This window comes from Heterocephalus glaber, unplaced genomic scaffold (assembly GCF_053883595.1).
Source record: "Heterocephalus glaber isolate CG9 unplaced genomic scaffold, H.glaber_assembly_v1.0 deba00001479, whole genome shotgun sequence".
NCBI classification, from domain to species: Eukaryota; Metazoa; Chordata; class Mammalia; order Rodentia; family Bathyergidae; genus Heterocephalus; species Heterocephalus glaber.
In genome coordinates this window covers 17,325,005-17,337,352 of record NW_028258316.1, presented here as the reverse complement: position 1 = coordinate 17,337,352, position 12,348 = coordinate 17,325,005, and the positions used below count along the sequence as shown (strand labels likewise).

At 40.2% G+C, this 12,348-nt stretch overlaps 1 protein-coding gene across 1 annotated transcript in view; it reads left to right on the top strand.

The window, feature by feature from the left end:
- Positions 1–12,348, top strand: part of LOC147826108 (uncharacterized) — an 88,162-nt gene that overhangs the window by 16,201 nt on the left and 59,613 nt on the right. Inside the window, exons 2-3 of the mRNA XM_087183296.1 lie at positions 4,779–4,873; positions 7,906–8,010. The gene's annotated coding sequence lies outside the window, so the exon portion shown is untranslated. The remainder of the gene's footprint in view (positions 1–4,778; positions 4,874–7,905; positions 8,011–12,348) is intronic.

Here is a 12,348-nt window from a genome sequence, read left to right as displayed (position 1 = left end):
CAGACTCTATGTAAAATACTGGGCACATCACAGGTGATCAATATGTGTTAGCAATCAACCTCAGCTTTGTTCATGAATCATTTATGATTTCTCAATCTACATTGCCTTCTTTTTGAGGATTAAGTCTCCTTCCCTTCCTCTTCCCTCTACTAGCATATCCTTTGTTTCCTATCTGTGTTATATATTCCAGACTCTGACTTGTGATTTATCTGTTACTTGTGTGACACTACTTTCACTGAGTCTTCTTTTCTAAGCCTCTTGGCTTTCCTTCTTTTTGTTACTACTTTTTTTTTTTTCAGGCTATGCCTTCCTCAGGCTTATATTTCTCCTTCTTTGGGGATGTGTGCTCCACCACCAGTGGGACTTTTAGTCTCAACTCTTTGCTTTTTCTTCCATTAATTTCTTAAAATACCTCTCCCCATTTCTCCTCTGTGAATTTCAGACAAAGCTGTCTTAACTGATGTGTGCTCTATTAGCTTCTGTCTATAAGAGCAGCCTTTGCAACCTTCCTTGTTTCCAGCATCTTGTACTTCCCTTGATTCTGCCTTGGCTCTTCCTCAACTCTCAGGCACTTCCTCCGTCTTATCCTGAAATCCACTGTCTTTATTTTCCCATTTCATCCCAAAGGAATTCTGTATCCTTCTTCAATCAGCCTATTATTTTCCTTTTCCATTTCATTTTTTCCCCAAACTCCTCTGGCTGAGTACATTTTCCCTTTCATGATGCAAAAGACTGGGAGGCAATTTGTATTGATATATCTATTCACACCATAAGGGTAACATTCATTTTTGAAGCTGTGTAGCTCAGTTCTTGTCACCAAGTTGTGGAAAAACAAAACAAAACAAAGAAAAACACTTCTGTCTCCACACACAAGTCTCTTTAATGAGCCTCTGCCTAAAGTGACTGTGTGGGGTTATGAGAAGAACACTGAACTGGATCTAGTTGCAGAGTCAACTGCCATGGCTGTGTGATTATTGAGCAAGGGTATTCACCTATGGGCTCCAGTCTCCCCATAGCTTATCCTGTTATTTTATATTTGGAATTTCTTTTCACTTCATTCCTAAAGTAGCCTTCATGATTCTTTTTGGTAGCTACTGCAAAGCCTTCTCCAATCACCCCGTTGTTCTAAACAGAATCAGACTTTCCCCATTGCCTGTCTTCGGGGGTCTCTATACAGTTTCTGTTTAAAGGTCTAGTCTCCTTATTTTGGAGCTGTCAGTTTATTTGCAGGTATACTCTTTGCATATCAGCCTAAACCATGAGCTTCAAGAAAGGGTGACTGTCTTTCTTTATCTTTTTTCTTTTTTTTGCTTAAATTATTTTATTGGTATATTTGAGGTATACAGTACATTTACATTTCTCATTGGGTGCTTGTACCTGTACATGATGTATCTTGGTTCTTATTTTTTCCCCATTCCCTGCGCTCCCTTCACCCCCTCCACCCTTCCCTATTTACAAAGACTTTGTTTCCATTTTTTTCCTTTCCCTCCTTTCGTTTCCCCTTCCCTTCCCACCACCCCTTCCTCTTTGGACCTTTTTACCTATTTGAAATTATCAATTATTCATTTTAATCATTTTAATCCTTATTTACACTTTCAGTTTCTCACACTAGAGAAACTATTCAGTATTTACACATGTGTGTCCTATTTATTTCCCTTAAGAGTATGGCCTTCATATGCATCCATTTAGCTATAAATGTCTCTAGTTTCTTGTTCTTTATGCCTGAGTAGTATTGACCTGTCTTTTTTTCTTAAATTCTCAGCATGATGTTTAATTGAAGAAAAGATGAGGACAAATGGTAGGGAGTGATTATATGCTTTTTTTGAATGAATGAATGAATGAATGAATGATGGCAAAAACTAAGTCTTACAATTAGGCTATCAGCCATGGGCATTTCCAAGGGGCAATTAGCCAGCAACCCCAGTGTGCAGGACCAGGTCAGACTTGGTCCCATAGTCTGACTGGCTTGTCGTGGAAGACATGAGCTGCTACCTCTGTACCTATCAGATATCTAAAGATGGGCCATGAGACTTGTTCCCAAGAGTGAAGTAAATTGGAGTGAGAGCATAGGGTTAAATGAGCAATACAGGACTGGAAGACAAGCAAATCCATAGAGCAATCTAGTTTATTTCCGTCTCTCAAGCAGTAATTCCTGGACAATTTGGAGTCTTGACATTGTATCGTCTTTCATTTGATTCCCTTTTATTTCTACTTACTTTCTCGTATTTATGAAAATGACACAGGGAAAAACTAAAGTATAATGGGCTTTTTTCTTTAAAGTGAACTAAAATCACAATACTCTCCATTCCCCATACTTTCCTGACTCTTTTGTGGGTAAAACCAGTATCTACCTGACTAAGATGTGTCAGGTGTTTTTTTTTCCCTTAAACTCTTTTATTGGTACATTTTAGGTATGCAATACATTTACATTTATCATTGGGTGCTTGTACCTGAACATGATGTATCTTAGTTCTTATTTTTTCTCCCATACCCTGTGCACCATTCACCCCCTCCACCCTTCCCTATTTACACAGACTTTGATTACATTTTTTTTACTTTTGTCATACTTTTTCCTTTCCCTTCTTCCCTTTCCCCTTCCCCTCCCACCACCCCTACACCTTTGGACCTTTTCCTATTTCAAATTATCAATTATTCATTTTAATCATTTTAATCCTTATTTACACTTTCAGTTTCTCATACTAGAGAAACTATTCGGTATTTACACATGTGTGTCCTATTTATTTCACTTAAGAGTATGCCCTCAATATGCATCCATTTAGCCATAAATGTCTCTAGTTTCTCATTTTTTATGGCTGAGTAGTACTCCATTTTATTTTTTAAAAACCCACATCTTCTTTATTCAGTTTCCAGTTGATGGGCACTTGGATTGTTTCCAAGCTTTAGCTATTACAAACTGTGCCGCTATATATGGGTGCACATATATCCCTGTGGTATGACTCTTTTAATTCCTTTTGGAAGATACCCAGCAGGGGAATAGCTGGGTCAGATGGGACCTCTAGTCCTAGTTCTTTGAGGTATCCCCATACTGATTTCCACAGTGGTTGCTCCAGTCTACATTCCCACCAGCAGCGGAGAAGAGTTCCTTTCTCCACACACCCATGCCAGCATTTATTTTTGGTTGATTTCTTGATAGCAGCCATTCTTTCTTGGGTGAAGTGAAATCTCAGTGTTGTTTTTATTTGTATCTCTTGAATGACCAGTGATGTTGAACATTTTTTCATATATTTATTTGTTGCTTTTACTTCTTTGTCTGAGAAATGTCTGTTCATTTCAGATGCCCATTTTTGAATTGGGTCTTTGAATTTGGGGCCTCTGAGTTTTTTCAGTTCTTTATATATTTTAGATAGTAGTCCGTTGTCTGAGGTACAGCTGCTAAATTTTTTTTCCCAGATTGTAGGTTGTCTGTTAGCTCTGTTGGTGGTTTCTCTTGCAGTGCAGACACTTTTTAATAAGATGAGATCCTAGTTGTTGATTCTTTCTGCTAATTCCCATGCTATTGAGATTTTGTTCATAAAATCTTTTCCTATGCCAATGTCTTCAAGAGTTCTACCTAACTTCTCTTCCAGCAAGTTTACTGTTTCTGTCTTAATATTTAGATCTTTAATCCACTTCGATCTTAGTTTAGTGCATGGTGATAGGTATGGATCCAGTTTTAATCTTTGGCAGGTTGAAATCCAGTTTTTCCAACACCATTTATTAAAGAGGCTATCTTTCCTCCAATGAGGGTGGTTGGCTCCTTTGTCAAAGATGAGGTGGCTGAGTGTGTCTGGAGTTGTTTCTGCACCTTCGAATCTGTTCTACTGAACCTCGGGTCTGTTTCTTTGCCAATACCATGCTTTTTTTTTTTTTTTTTTTAATCACAGTAGCTTTGTATTACAGTTTCATGTTAGGAATTGTGATAGCCCCATCCATGTCTCTGTTGCCTAGAATTGCTTCTGCTATTCCAGGTCTCTTCTGGTTCCAAATTAATTTTTGGATTGTTTTCTCTAGTTCTGTGAAGTATATTGCTGGAATTTCAATCGACATTGCATTAAATCTTTATAGTAATTTTGGAAGTCTGGCCATTTTCACTATATTTGTTCTTCCTACCCAGGATCAAGGGATGTCTTTCCATTTTCTTATATCCTCCTCCATCTCCTTTTTCAGAGTGCTGTGGATGTATCAGGTTTTTATCACATGGTTATCCATATTCTCAGAAACATGATTTAATCTATGAACCAGAAGCAGAATGGTTCAACTATACATTCAATAAATCCTTATTGAATCCGAAGTCTGTACTAAGAACCATCTGACATATTGAGCATAATAAAAACTGATGACTTGGAAGGCAATGCTAAAAGAGAAGTCAAGGGCTTGGAATTCTGTTCTGTGACTCTTCCTTTTATTAGCTCTGCATCAAATCACGTGGACCTGCAGTATCAGTTTTTGCATATCAGTAAAAGGTGTGATAAGAATCACTTTTTCTATTTTTCAATTTTATTGTAGCTGTTAGGAGAATTAATGTATTAAAGAGCTTTGAAAACTAAACAAAAATTTTGCAAAATACAAAGAATTAAATGATGATTTATTTATTTTCCCATCAAATATTACGAGCTGCATTTTGAGGAAATTGGAATAAACCAAATATGAGATTCAAAAATGAAAGCTAGTAAAATGATTTTTAAGACCCCTTCCTGATTCCAGTGCAAATAAGTCAGTTCTTCTCTCTTGATCAAACATATACTAATACAATATTAAAAATATTTTCCTTATCTTAGAGAATGAAGAACAAATGAACTCTGAAGACTGTCCTACCTTCGACAGTGTTCTGCGAGTTTTTACAAAAATGACTACAATTTGCCTGAACTTAGTGGTAAGTTATATTTATAATTCTGCCTACCCAAAAAGGAAAGATTGCAGGACAAAGTTAAGTTATTTAGGCCTGGAAACACAGCTGGTACCCAGAAAACTAAAACTGTTCTAATCTAAAAACTGAAGCCAACATGGATGACTACAAGGTTCCAGGGACACAGGAAGACTTGTCACCACAGGCACATGTGATTTTATGGGTTTCTTCCTCTATTAAAAAAAGTATATTTAATGAATGTATCAGTATAGAGAGTAATATAATATACCATCCAGTATTTTAAAATTTTGATAGAAAAACTGAAACGTGTGGCCTTCTAAATATACAGTACCTTTTGCTTACCCTAATAGAAAAGTTGTTCTGCCACAGTGGTGGCATATTTTATTCAGACGACATGTAGACTGGCAGCCAATGGAAGCTTGACTTTCTGCTAGAACAAGGTTTCTCAAACTCAGTACTTATCATTTGCACTGGACAGTTCTTCAATACAGAGGACTGTCCTTTTCATTGCAGGGTATAAAAGGGAATCCCCTGAACTCTATTCACTAGAGGGCAGTAGCACACCTGACCTAGTTGAGACAAACTAAAATGTCTCTAGTCATTGGTCAGTCTCCCTGGAAGGTAAAAGTCATCCCTGAGTTGAGAACTGCTGTTCTAGAATATTCTTTCTAGGTGATGTTTCCACCTTCTCCCAATAGCTGATGATCTTCTTGGGCAAGGCCTACCCGTATCACTCTTGGTAAAAGCAAAAGTCCCTACACAGATGTGTGAGTGAGCCTCTTCTTAATCTCACTCAGACTTCATTTTCTACTGTTCTTCTGACTACCTACAAGGCTCCAACCTCAGAGTCCTCCTTGTTGTGTCTTGGACCTATGGACACACTGTTACTCCTTAGTGGCTTTAAAGTGATTCTTTCCTTTTCAAGGAACATACTTACCTCAGGTAGCAGACCCCACTTGGCTAATTCTCTTACCTTCTTTAATTGCTTGTCTAAGTATTACCTATTTAATGAAGCCACTACTAGATAACTTCTTAAAAATTATAACTCCAACACTTGGCATTTCTCTTTCTCCTTCTCCATAAACTTTTCATAGATTTTCACCCATGAAGTCTTCACAGATTATAATAAATGTTTCCATAGTGGATCACCTTCTAGCACACGATATAATTTATACTATTTAATTATTTACTACATATATCATTTATTTTCTTTCTTATCATACTAGATTATACATTTAAGAGGACAATGATCTCTGTCTTGCTTGTTTTATTTATTACAGTATCCCACAATTGCTACATTGTAAATTCAGGAAGTATGTGTTGGATTGGATTAAATCGAATTAAGGTAGCTCCCTCTGTCTCTGTAGGCCTGAGAGGAATTTCTCCTTTCTTCTGATCTTGAATGTGCACCTCCTTTATACTCTTGGTGCATAGCCATTCCTTCTGTAGGGAGTTTTGTGTCTCTTCCTCACCTGCCTGGCCATGTTTCTGTATGTGTGCTGGTCTGGTTCCCTCTATCCTTGGGCTCTCTGGAGCAGCGGACAGGAAATGTTGATGCCTAAGATTTAAAGGATCTGAGTCCTCACTTCTCACAGCCATTCTGTTTGAAAAGGCAGGATTTAAAAGAGACTTGAAAAAGCCAGCCCTCACCATCTCTGTGTGCACAAAGAGTGACCGAGAGAACAGAGAAGGCCCTTTCAAATCTTCGTGTAGGGAATTATTTACAACCAGAGCTGCTGAAAAGAAAGGCCAAGCTCCAGGGTTATTACGTCCTCTTCTGCAGGATGCCTGGGGAGAGGCAGGCAAGGTATCTTTTTAACCAAGGCTGGCATGTGGGGACACCAGGAGCCCCTGACTTCCTGACAGGCAGCCCTCATTGACCCAGTTTCAGCACATTGCCTGACACAGCACTGCAATCCTCAACTTTAATAACTTGCTGACATATAAAGCACTTTTGATGCAAAGTGGAGCTGACAGAGCAGCAGAGGGAAGGCTCTGCTCCTTGCTGAGCTGCGTGGGGAATCCACTCAAGGTGACTGCAACCTTCGCAGCCCTGTGGCAGTCCAAGCCTGCTCTTGCAAACAGGGAAGGCTGGTTTGTGTTCCAAGAGGGCAGGCGGAGTGAATGGAACCTCACTGGAAGGAACAGTTTGCACAGCCTGTCTCACCCACTTTGCTATTATGTCCCTAAAGTCACTGCTCTTTGTCTCCACCACTGCCCCTACCCTCATTCAGGCCTCTGTCACTGGGCTATTATAAAGCAGCATCTTTGCAGCTCCTCCCTCCACTTCATCGTGTTCATGGCCAATACAGTGATCTTCAGAAAGCGTAACAATGATTATGTCACACTCTCCATCAAGTTCTCCCACAGCCCTGCACCACTGCAGAAGAATTGTCACTGTGAAACAAAGCATCTGTGCTTAGACTGTGGGCTATATTGTTAGTTCTTCCACTCAGTTCTGGCCACCACTACTGCTATTACCTCAAACTCTAGTTTCCTCTTTGCAATGTTGTACATACAGCACAGTTTGCATTCCCTAAGTCTTGAGGTAATATACTGATGTAATGCCCCCTTGGGTGCTTTCTATTCTGGGGGTCTCTTTATGCCATATGAAAGCCTCTTCTAATAGTGAGCTCAGCATGACAACATCAACTCTGCTCTGTAACTTCTATTTGTTGCCCCTAATCTGCCCTACAGAAAATGTTCTCCCCCAAGACCTTCTTCTGAGAAGTGAATTTAGAGAAACAGACCTGAGGATTTTAACTGCAACAGAGGTTTCAGGGTCCTGTAACCCTCTTTTCATGATACATCTTCTCCCATCCCAGCCCCCTCTATCTCATTTTCTGTGCCTGCCTCATACATTCAAGATTCCTGTTAGAATCAACAGAGGAAGTTGCAAAATGTATGTTTGAAGATAATCCTAATAATTAGAAACAACAATAATAATAACATTTAGCAAGTGTTCTTGGCATATGGAAATGGGTGTTTTGACCTAGGTTGTATGATTTGAATTATTTATTCTCGTATTCTTTCGTTAGCAATGAGGATGCACAAAGTAAAACCCAGACCTGGCCTGCCTGTGTTTCAGTCTGGAGGGAGATGATCTTCCTGCAAACAGCAGTTACAACTTGGTGTAATGAGAGGTATGATGGGCTGTTTAAGCACTGAAGAGGCATCTCTAACTCCCTGCAATGAGAGTTAGGCAACAGAGGTTGGGAGAAGGCAAAGTTGTTGAAGAAGTACTGTAGGGAAACTTCTGTCAACACAAAGAGTTGGGGTATAACAGGGACTAACCAAGGGGAAGGAGGGGCAGGGACATTCCAGGCGGCAGGCACAGCAAGGGCAAAGGCACAGAAAGACAGCACAGGGCACTCAGTGGCCTGGAAGCTTTTAACAGTTGCTTACCAGGGCAGGATGTATTAAGAGGTCAATCCCTGGGTCCAGACTGCAGTTCAAATGAAGTTCTAGAAGGAAGAGATTACTGGGGCTTGAAATTGTCAGGACACTCTCCCTGGAGGGGGAAGGTCCTAAGGTGGGTCTGGAAGGAAGAAAGCATTATGGATAGCAGAGAGAAGAGGAGATAGATATCTATATGCAAATAGTTTCACACATATACATCTGCTTCATATGCATTTAAACCTTAAATTGACTTTCACTTGCCTTCCACTTTAGTTTCCATGGTAACACTGGCCATTTATTTTTCATTTCACCTCCTTTTCATTGTTTCAGGATGAGGTGGGCTGCATAAGGGTTAACCAGTCAGGGGAAGACAAGAGATTTTAAAGCAATTATTAAGATTTTTTTTTAAAAAAAGAAAGTTGCCAACTTTGCAATTTAATGCAAACTGTCTCTGGTAAGTTTGCCCTGAAGGATGCTGTGGGGAGAAACAGGAGCCAGAATCCTTTTTGTTCCCTCTTCCTTGACTTCTATTATTACCGTGTACTTACTGCTAATATGGCATCTAAACTTGCAGTCTTGGTAACTATGGCAATAAAATGGGTGAGATTCCCTTCCATTATGACTTGAATTGTTAGGACTTCGCGAACAGCACGTGCGTTTGCACGGGAGAGGAAGAAGACCCACTCTGGGGAAAATAGTTATTTCAACTCTCTGTGGGGAGTTAGAGATCAGTGTCTATCAACCCACATCCACATGGAGAACTGTCACCATCTTTATGTCGTAGGATGCAGATGCAGTACCTGGTGGATGCAGGGTACATCCTGAGCTAGCAAAACCACTCCTGGACACAGGCTGGAGGGCTAGAAGGTCAGTGCTCCACTGAGCTTAAAAGAGATGGTGGGTGGGATTCAGGGAAGGAGGATGTAATCCAGAGACCAGCAAACTTTCTCTGCCCAGTGCCAAGCAGTAAATATCATAGAGTTTACAGGCCCTACGGTCTTTGTTGCCACCACTGCCTCTGCCATGGCTACACACAAGCAGCCACAGACAAGTGTAAATGAATGCTCCAGGACAGTTTTATTTAAGGACACTGATGTCTGACTTTGGAATACTATTCACATGCCATGAAATGGTGTTTTTCTTTGGACTTTTCCCCTAACCATTTAAAACTGTAACCCACATCCTTAGTTCGAGGACTGCATGATAAAAAATGATGAGCTGGATTAGGTCCAGAGGCAGTATTTTATAATTCCTTCTTTGATCTATGCCATCAACAGTGCATGCTGTACTAATGGATTTTATTATTATTTTTACTGGTTAGTTTATCATTATTATCATATTTTTGCTATATTAGCAGCTATAGATACAGTTGCCATTATTAGCTATGATTTTTGTCACTGAATATGTAGCAAGCATTACACCAAGTTTATACATACACATGTATATAAATCGTGTATAAGTATGTATGTGTATGTGTATACACACTTACATAAGATTTGATAAGAAACAGGTCTTATTTGATCATCACTAAAACTTACTTGATAAATGAGAAAAATGAGGCTGAGGTTTACATCCACAGTAAGGCTTTTCTTCCTACTGAGACTCCAGGCTCTGATGAGAGTATCTCCATCCTCTAGATTGTCAGGCCTTACTCATAGAAGTCTGGACCATAGACCTAACAGAGGCTCCCCGTGGGAACAGGATGCGGGTCTTTGAAGAACCTTCCTATCCCAATGAATGTGATGATGCAAGGCCCAGCAGAATTCTACTGAGAATAGACACCCCCTGCCTGCAGCTTCCCGTAACTGCTGTACTACGGTCTGACTGGCCCGTTCATTGCCTTGAACTAAGTGCTATCATAGTCACATTCACTGTCTCCTTATTCCATCTGTGACCCAGGAAGAGCCCTTAAATTTCCAGCCTGCCTCTATTATCCTTCCAGCCTCTGCTTCCTCCTTCCTTTGCCAGCCTACCTGGATGTTCCAGCTTAGCCCCTTAGCACAAAGATGTCCATTATTGGTCCAATATACTCAGCCCTGCCACCCCTCCTGACTTCCCTGGTTCTCAAGGACCTTTGAAGAGAGGTTCTGGGAACATAGGAGAATTAGTTGGGAGGGAAAAAAATTGCCCCAATGCTCAAGAAGAAGATTATTGTTTCCTAATCTCCAAGGATGTTAATTATTCAGGACACTTGCAAAGAGAAAAACTAGAAACCATGTGCAGAATTTATAAAGTGGCCGATTTCCCTCTGATAGATCTTATTCTAGGTCACTAAATATACCTTCTGCTACAGGGAGCTGTGAAGCCAGGAGAGGCGGCTGGGTGGGTCCAGGGTTCTGGATTCAGGGCTCAGTCTCTTCTTTTTTCATAGTTGGGCCCAATTGTCCCATTAACTGAACAAATGATCTCTCTGACTTTATGAAAGCCAAAATTGGGATGCAGCAGCTGCCTTGAATCTTTGGATAGATGTGTAATCTTGGGAAAGCCAGGCCCCCTTTCTGGATCTTCCTTTTCCCATTGGTGCCATGTGGTTAGTGGGGCTTTCTAGATCCAGAGATGGCCCATTACAATTCTTCCTGTTGTCTTCCTGAGGAACTGGCACATCTGCTTTCTGGATCCATTACTTTGCAAACTTTTATGAGATCATCCCTCTGCCCCTCAGTCCCTAGGAAATTACTGTGGCTCTTTCTTTGGAAAGAACATTAGCCAGGCTCTGTGCTAAGCAAACACATTCAGCTTCTCTCTATCTGATTTCTCTTTTTTCTCATTTGTCAGCAAAGGAAAAACCTCAAAGCTATTAATCAAACTCCTGGCTGTGGATCGCTTTAATTGCAGAAACCATTGCTGGATGAGGAATGCTCAACTTTTCTAAAGAAAGCAGCCTGCCTAACACAGAAGAGAAAGAATTAATTACCTGCTTCTCCTGTCCCCGACAGAGATGCAGATGAACTAACAATATTGCTGCTGGCACCAAACTCTCCTTTCCCAAGGTGGAGGAAAATTAATGCAAGCTCAGACAACATTCAAGGAACTAGAATCCCCAAATAGAAGTTCCGCCATTGAACTCTGGTGGAACAAAATATTTTGCCTCCCTCAGCACTTTTATTTTAAGGTGGACACTGTACACTCTTTATATCTCTTTGAGAGAGTGATTGGGATTTGTTAAAATCGTATTCTCTTAGGAAATTCTTAGTGTAAGAGAAATACTGAATTTGAAATAGACAAAATTTTAAGTCTGGAATCGAATATTTAAAAAACCAGAACTAAAGAGATTGGGCTTATTTTGTAGGCTGCAATGGACTGAAGTTGAATTGTGGGTGGAATTTACAATTTCACATAAGAAGAAATATCTAGGTGGTGCTTCTGAGGTAGTTATAGAAAGGGTTGGGCCCTCCCCAGATGTAACTGACTCATCTCTGGAGCTATTCAAGAACCAGTGAAGATATTATAAGTAAATCTTTGCACTGGATGGGAAAGCTTATTAAACTGGTGTCCGAGAGGCAGTTTCCTCTCTTTGCTTTACTAATACCTTTGGTTTCCTTTAAAGTTTTCAGCCTGAGAGATAATGTAGAAGAAAAATGGTAGATGGAAGGAAAACAGAACCCAAGTTTGGAATTTCTTTGAAATAAAGTCCATGTATTGGACAACACTGGAAGCTAATGTTGGGATACATTTCTTAAATTTCTAATTGCCAGAGAGATGTGAAAGTTCCAGTGTTCTTTTTGGCACCATGGTGCCAGGAACAAGGTTGTCTTTCTCTGAATCCCCAATATGTAGCAGATGTTTCGTTTGGGGATGTGTTAGGACAGGCTTGTGAGCTTTTTCACTGAGTCAAATTTAAACTTCCATTTCAGAGGAGCGTCCCCAGATAGAGTCCAGGTTTCTGCTGTAGAGTTACATAGAGAATGCACCTGAATTGGAGTGTCCTGGACTCATTCCTGGCTCAGTCCCTTTTTTCTAGGTGAGTGAAATTGGGCAGGTGGCATCAATTCTGAGTGTCCCACTTTCCTCAGTGCTCCCTCTTGAAGACCGAGTAATGTTATAAACAGAAAATGCTTGCAGAAGACTTTTAAAAAAGGAGT